The 7,844-nt window shown below is 45.1% G+C and overlaps 1 pseudogene; it reads right to left on the reverse strand.

Annotated features, from left to right (window-relative positions):
- Window positions 1-6,112: 6,112 nt before the first annotated feature.
- Window positions 6,113-6,641, reverse strand: LOC125359517 (annotated as a pseudogene).
- Window positions 6,642-7,844: the final 1,203 nt, after the last annotated feature.

Genomic DNA, 7,844 nt, shown 5'->3' on the forward strand with positions numbered 1-7,844 from the left:
GGATTTGAAATACTAAAGATGATGCAAAAAAAAAAATCACAAGAAGCAGCCACCTACCAAACACTATTTAGTTCTAGATTTTTTTTGTCACATTTCTCATTTTTTGGTTTTTGTCTGAGACTGGGACTCTGCCACCTGAGCCATGTCTCCAACCCTGAAGCTTTAAAAAAATTGGCTTATATCAGTTATACAGGGGAGAGGATTTCATTTACACCTCCATATATGTTTACACTGTATTTCAAGAAATTTCACCTCCTCTATAATATTCCCCACACTTTTCCCTCTAAGAATAGCATCTCCAATAGGTTTCCTTGTTTGGTTCATATAGCACTTTAGGATTTTATCCCTCCCTTTCTTTTCCCCTCATCCCCCATCCTCTTCTTTCCCCCTTTCCTTCTCTTCTTTCTTATCTAGATCTTTCTGTAAAGTTCACCTGGCATTAAACTCAAAACCTTCCCACCTCAGTTTCCTTATTACTGGGGTTACAGGTATATACTAGGTTTTGTTTACCATCAAGAAATAAAGCACAGAACTTGGGGTTGGGCTCAGAAGTAGAGAAATTGCTTAGCATTCATGAGGGTCTGGGTTGGATCCCTGAAATGCAAACCAACCAACCGACCGATTAAACAAACAAACACAAGAAATCTGAATCATCTGAAGCCCTTGTGTATAAACTCCTTTCCAATTCTATTCTCCCTCCCTTTCCAGGAGCAGCCCCAGCATTTGGTATTTATCCTTCACAAGTCTGTTTTCACAGCGATTACATACGTGTGCTCAACCAACAATCTCTAGTTTTGTTTGGAGTCATTACAATTTTCTGTAAATTGTCCCTTAGGGAGGAGGAAGGACTCGCAACTCTTCCTTCGCCTCAGTGTGGGGGTGTGAGGCAGATTGGCACGTGGCTCTCCATTGCCATTTCACTGTGGCTCAGTGTTTCATTGGATACAGATGTAGTCTAACACTGGTGATCTCTTTTCCCAATGATGGATACTGGTGCCATTTTCTACTTTTGGCCATTGTGAACAATGTGGCAAAGAACATTTGTACAGATTTCCTTGAGCATATGTTTAAAAGCTCCTGTAAGATTGAAGACCTTAAAATCAGGATAATAGAATAGTGTCTCTTCATCCTTTACTAGATAATGCCAGGGTAAATCTTTAAGGTGACCGAATAGAGGTGAGGGTGTGGATCAAGTGAGAGAGCACCTCCCCAGCAAGCACGAAGCCCTGGGTTCAAACTCCAGTACTACTGAAGAAAAATGAAAGTGTTTCTCACACTCCCCGTGGTAAGGCAGTATGGGTGAGTTTACCTTCTTCCCGACAGAGCTGCCAAGCCAGTTGAGGCCATCAGGGGGAGCCAGACAACTCATTGGGAGCTTGGGTTACCTGGGCCATAGCTGGATTCTGTTTTGGTCCTACTACTAGCGTCGTGCCCCCCTGTGGGTGAAGATGGGATCTCAGGCAGGTGTACAGGATAGGTTCCAGCCACTGGCTCGCTGGAAGGTGGGGGCTTAATGCTCTTGTTACGAACTCTTTTCTATAATTTGCAAGAAATACCAGAGGAAGACTTCTCTATCTTGAACTGAATCTGTCCATAAATGTATATGTGCTGGGATATACTTACAGTGTCTATATGTTGGGGTGAAGACTATTGAATCAGCTGGGTACTGGTGGCTCATGCTTACAATCCTAGCTATTCAGAGGCTGAGACTTGGAGTATCAAGGTTCCAAGCTAGCCAGGGCAGAGAAGTCTGTTAGAACTCATATCCAGTTAACCAGCAAAATGCTAGACTAGAGGTGTAGTTCAATTGGTTTAGTGTGAGCTATGAGCAAAAACACAAGGTTTAAGTCCTAGTACCAGTGAAAAAGGAAGGAGGAGAAGGAGGAGCAGGAGGAGGAGGAGGAGGAGGAGGAGGAGGAGGAGGAGGAGGAGGAGGAGGAGGAGGAGGAGGAGAAAAGGAGAAAGAGAAGAAGAAGAGAGAGGGAGGAGGAGGAGGAGGAGGAGGAGGAGGAGAAAAGGAGGAGAGGAGAAGGAGGAGGGCAGGAGGAGGACGAAGAGGAACAGAAGGAAGAAAAGGAGGAGGAAGAGAAGGAGGAGGAGGAAGAGGAAGAGGACGAGGAGGAGGAGGAGGAGGAGGAGGAGGAGGAGGAGGAGGAGGAGGAGGAGGAGGAGGAGGAGGAGGAGGAGGAGGAGGAGAAAGACCACTGAATCAATTTATATAATTTGGCAACTTGAGAGTTGTTTTCTCTTAGACTTACCAATCTTAGTATTTTGAGATTTGGTGTATATCCAACACTTCTGTATGTAAAAAAATAACATCTTAATGTTTATTTCCTTAACTGCTTTTTAACTGGTCTCCCCTTAACTTCACCTGTAACGTCCAGGTTATCAAAGGAGCAGACTGAATTGCGGTGAGTTGAGAGTCACTTCAAGGATGCAGCCTGACTCTGGCATGGACTTGGAGCTCACCCTAAGTCCCCAGCGTTTTCTTCCCAGGAAGGATGTGAGCACACAGACCAGGGCAGTTGGGGGATTCTCAGGACGGAAGACAGTGTGGACAGCTCCAGTTGCCCTCCTTCTCCAGTTTCATCGTGAGCTCCGATGGCCTCTGTGAAGAGCAGGAGGAGCTCCTGGAACACGCGGGTCTATTATCCTCAGGGCTGTGGTGGAAGAGAGCCAGCCAGAGGAACCCTAGTGCCAGGTGCTCTGGCTTTGTAGTGGCCTCAACTCCTCCCGGGACCCTGTTGGGTCCATCTGTCGGGGATGCCTCTCCTTGGAGTGCCCCCCCCCCCATGTCTCCTTTGGTTATGGGAAACATGGGACCTGGTCTCTTTAGCTCCTCTGCACTTGATAAATTGAATACTATTTGGAGGGAAACAATGAGAAGCGTTTAAAGGTCAGGGTCATGTGGACTGGCCCTGGGGGGGAGGGAGGGGGCCCAAGAAGTAGAGAGGAGGCAGATTCAAATCCTCAGAATGGTCCTTGGCCTTAGGATAGCAAGGAGGAATACCAGAGCCCTAGGTGCAAGGTAGCACCAGGGGCCACTGCTCCAAGGACATTGGACCCGGGCTAACTGGAATAGGGCCACAGCCCAATTTACAACGTGCCCCCAGTGAATCCAGCAGGGCAGTGGGCGTGAGAGGCCAGTTCTGGTTGCCATGGGAAATACACACCTTTCCAACATGTAGGAAGGATGACACTTGAGATCCTTTCCCATTTGGAAAGCATTAAAAAATCATAACCTGCAAGCCCAGAGGGTGAGCACGCCGACTTAACAACCCTTTTACTTTCTTTTGCAAAGCATTAAAGCCATTAACTTCCAGTGAGAAGGAAAAGCAAGTTCTTACTTAACTCTTATCTTCTAAAAAAACAAAGTCTTAAAAAGCCAGCTGCAGTAGGCCTCATCTGTCTTTGACAACATTAAATCACAAAAGCACCATACTGCTGCTAAGTAATGGGGCTATTCTGTCAGAATAGATCGTAAGGAAAATAGAACTTCATGACATGTCTTCTGTACCCAGAAACCTGTGGTGACCTGACATTGTGGGTCAGACATGGTCCTTGCCCCTGCCCTAAGTATCTCTGCCCTTCTACTTCATTACCTTACTATGCGTTCTCTGCTTCCACTGGATTCGACTTCATCTATGCCAATCAACTTCCATCTTTTCCCTTCCCTCACAACACCCATTTGCTATGTCCATGCTGTTCTCACCCTAAACCCCCTTCCATGCCCTTTGTACTTGATAGCTACCACTGGCTTTCTTTTTAAGCTGTGATTTTCAAAAAGATTTACTTGTTTTTATTATCTTTAATTGGTTGTACAAAGGAGGCGCCATTCAAAAAAGCAGTTTATGAAAACAATGCCTCTTGATCAGTGTCACCCCTTTCAACATTGGTGTATACCTTTAGGCTATCCAGCCGCAGCCTCAACATCTCTTTGAAAGCCCAGCTTTTTTTAAATTTTATCAACCACACCGCTCTGATCTCTTCAACCACTGTAACAGTGCTTAAATACCTGCACAATGCACATCTACCTTCTGTCTTTGCATTTACCCCGAATGCATGTATAGCTTATATTCCTCTACTAATCTATTAACCCACTCAATTAGGCCAGAGTGAAGCAGCATACCAGCCAAGAGGAACAACAGGTGCCCAAACTGTTATATGGGGAGAGAACACAAAGTATCTGGGGGTGCGAAGTGAGGACAGCAGGCCTGGGTTGTCCAAACCCTGTATACTGAGAAGGTCTTCCGGATGGCCCATCCACCATTGCCTGAAAGACGACTACTGGACCATTGGAATACTCTGTATGACAGAGTATCTTTGTATACCTGAAACCTAAGGCCAGCCAGATGGTCCATGCTAACAATGTGATTTATGCTGAACACCTGTTTTTATATACTTAGGCTGCTTTGGGCCATGCTGTTTCAGTTTGACCTCTGTTGGGGCTGGCGACAGAGTGGCTAAGGTCAATTATGCACATGCTGCCTGCCTGTGTGACTAACCCCTTATAAAATCTCTGGACATCAAAGCTCTGGGGAACAGCCTTAGTTGGCAATATTTTTGTCTGCGTTGTCACACATTGTTGCTGGGAGAACTAAGTCTGTCCATGTGACTCCCCTGGGAAAGGACAATTGAAAGCTCTGTCTCCTTTCTTTTGTACTCTGGAGTCTTGTCTTTTCCTCCCTGACAATTATTACCTGCATTCTCTCACTGCAATCAACTACGAGCAGGAGGAAAACAGCTTTTCTGAGTTGTGGGAATTCTTCTTGTGAATTATTCAATTGAGGGTGATCTCGAGGGTCCCCCAAAATGGGTAAACTGGAGAGAACAAGGGCTGTGGAAGAGGGGAACAGCTGAAACGAGGGGGAAGAAGGAGGAAAGAATTGACTGCTATAGATCATTGTGGATCACTACCAAGAATGGCACGGTTCTACTTCCATGCTGAGACTCTATATTGTACCCAGCCCCAGCTAGATCCCATGGAGGTGGGGTGTGGGGATCCTACTGAAAACATGCAAATTAGTGAAAGAATGGGCAAGGCCAAAAGCACATTGAAACCTACAGGGGGAGGTCAGCAGTAGGACACATATGGCGTCCATTATCATTTCCCACAGAAGCTCCTTGAATCTAGAACAGTCACTACTCAGTGTAGGGAGGTAAAGAAGAGGCAATGTGGTTATGATAAAAGCCAAGGAAGGGGCAATCCTAAAACAGTTTGCCATACTGAATGCCACACATTAAAAATTCAGAGGTAATATGGCTAATTTGTTTCATGATCACATATCCATAGTGACAGGAGAAGTCAAGGGAAAAATAGGGTGAGAGAGTCGTAGAAGCAATTTAAGCAATTTATTGGTACAAAAGACCCAGTTATCAAGGTTGCAAATAAGTCATCAACTTCAGGCATGGTTGTGCACCAAAGTGTTTCTCAAATCTCTGCTTGCTTGGGCAGGCATGCTGCCTCCTTGAGAGTCCGCTTTGAATCTGTAATAGCTGGGGAAAATGGTAAGCGTAATGGAAGATGTGCTTCTGTGACTCATTTCTAAATGAACAGGGGGCTGTGTGTTTGATGGTGCTGGAGGCTCGGGACAAAAGCCTGCTAGGGGTTGATGACAGGTCAGCCTATGCTGACAAATGGCTGGGCAGCCCTGTCCAGGAAGCTGAGCCATCAGAGACTTCACCCAGGGCCCCCAGGCTTGATTCTGGGGGAACACAAGAAGCTGCTATTATTTACTAATTACAGCGCAGTCTCTCTTCTCAAGAGCTTTCTTGTTAGCTTCAAGTATGAGTCTTGTGCTACTATGTGACGTTTGGAAAATTATTTAAACTGTGCACCAGCTTACTTACTAACTGTACACTGGATATGGTAGCAGTACTTTGCATACATAAGGATTTTAATTTTGTTTTTGAGGAGCAAATGGGATAATATTACTTTTGGCACGGTGCCTGGCATACATTAAGGGTTCAAACAACAACAAACCCAGAAAGAGTTTTCAGTAAATCACTATATACATAAGGTGATATATATATATATAATATATATACACACACACACACATATATATATATACATATATATAATATTATGTGTGTGTGATAGTTTTTTTTTTTGTTCCAAGTTTGGATTTAATGCATACTATCGTTTAAATTCACAAATGTTCCCAATCTTTATTTTTACAGAGAGGAATACTTATTTTTATTAGCGAATACTATGTTCAGCATAGAGATGCAGAATATTTTAAGTAACTTGAAAGGGAGTGTCTTCTCTAGAGTGCTGGGTATTGGTCAGTGGGTTATCTGCTGTTCCTTTTCTGCCATTTCTTGTTTGCGAATTGTATCTTGCGCTGCTTGCTGCATTTTTTCCAGTTTTTCCAGAGTCAGAGATTTCAAGGGTAAAATTCTGGGTTTACACAGCACCATAGTGGTTACATCTTCTACAGACAACTGCCCTTGTTTTGGAAGAACTTCTCAGAACATTGACTTCACTTCCGCCATATCTGAATTGTTGGGTACAGTAACTCTCCTGAAAATTCTGGTCTTATTCTTGCAGCTTCAGGCATCCAATCTTTTCTGTTATGGGCGGTCTGGTCACCCGTGGCCCTGCGGTGGGCCTACTTACATAGGCATCCTTTCGCCGACGACTCTGTGTGTGATAGTTTTAAGGGCTCTGTGCCAGCCACAGATGCCTAAGACTCTCATTGCTTTGATTAGGTAATACTGAATGTGACAAAACCATCCTGGTATTCTGACCATAATATTTAAACAGAAAGTCTGTGGTTTGAAGAGCAGTGTAGAGTCCATGTGCTATTGACTTCAGTGCCAGGTGCAGGGTTCATCTCTGGCCTCAGAAGATGAAGAGATTGACCACTGGCCATGTGGATAAGATGGTCCATAAGGTTGAGCTCTGATGATGCAGACAGACTCTTCTGTGTTCTGAGAACTGAGGACAGCCTAGGAAGGTTGATGTCTCATGAAAGAATGGGTGAGCTCTGGATTCAGGAGATGGCTTGGGTTTGTTTCCCAGTTTCCTCGGTACAAGGGTGGCTTTGGGAATGCTATTCAGTTCTCTAGATCTCAGTTTGCTCATCTACAAAAGGGGAAAGACCTGACTGGCAGAGCTGTCGTTAAGAATAAAGTAATACAAAGCAATGTGTAGAAACCACCAGGTAGGTAGTAAGTGTGTCCTTACATGACAGCGATGATGATAGCTGAAGCAAACCCACTGTGGTCATGAGCAAGTGTGAAGGGCCCCAGCGGTAGATGATGGCATTGTTTCATGACTAAGAAATCCTGGCAGACAAAATTAGTTTCTTTCTCAGAAAGAAGACACAGATAACAGAGGGCTTGAAGTTTGACAACAGGTCAGGTTTATTTTGGGAGATGGTTTATAGTTTAATCAACATCCTGGCATGAGTTATATGCTTGGGTGGGTGGGTAGGTGGGTGGACTTGAAGAGCACACCCCCTCAGCCAGGAGACCATCAGAAATGAGCTCCTGCGGACAGCATCCTGCATGTTATGAATGGCTAAGAGGACTGGGCTGTAAGGGTGCGGACCCACTCTACTCTGAGAGAGGTGTGGGTAGCTGCAGGTGTGTGTAAGGGTGGGCTTGTGTCCTCACTTGTCTTCTCTGCACCAGGAAGCCACACGCTGTGACATATGGCCTGTCCTGCAGAATGGAACTCAGAACCCAGAAAGTGCCAGAAACCCAGATGGGCATCCTAGAGGGGAGGCGCAAGTAGGGGCAAAGCTAGGGAGGAATCTTCTCAAAAAAGCTTGTGGCATTGATTCTCTTCCTGTCCTGATTCCAGTTATTTGTGCATCAGAACAACTTTCTGGCAG

This window comes from Perognathus longimembris, chromosome 11 (genome assembly GCF_023159225.1).
Source record: "Perognathus longimembris pacificus isolate PPM17 chromosome 11, ASM2315922v1, whole genome shotgun sequence".
Taxonomy (NCBI): domain Eukaryota; kingdom Metazoa; phylum Chordata; class Mammalia; order Rodentia; family Heteromyidae; genus Perognathus; species Perognathus longimembris.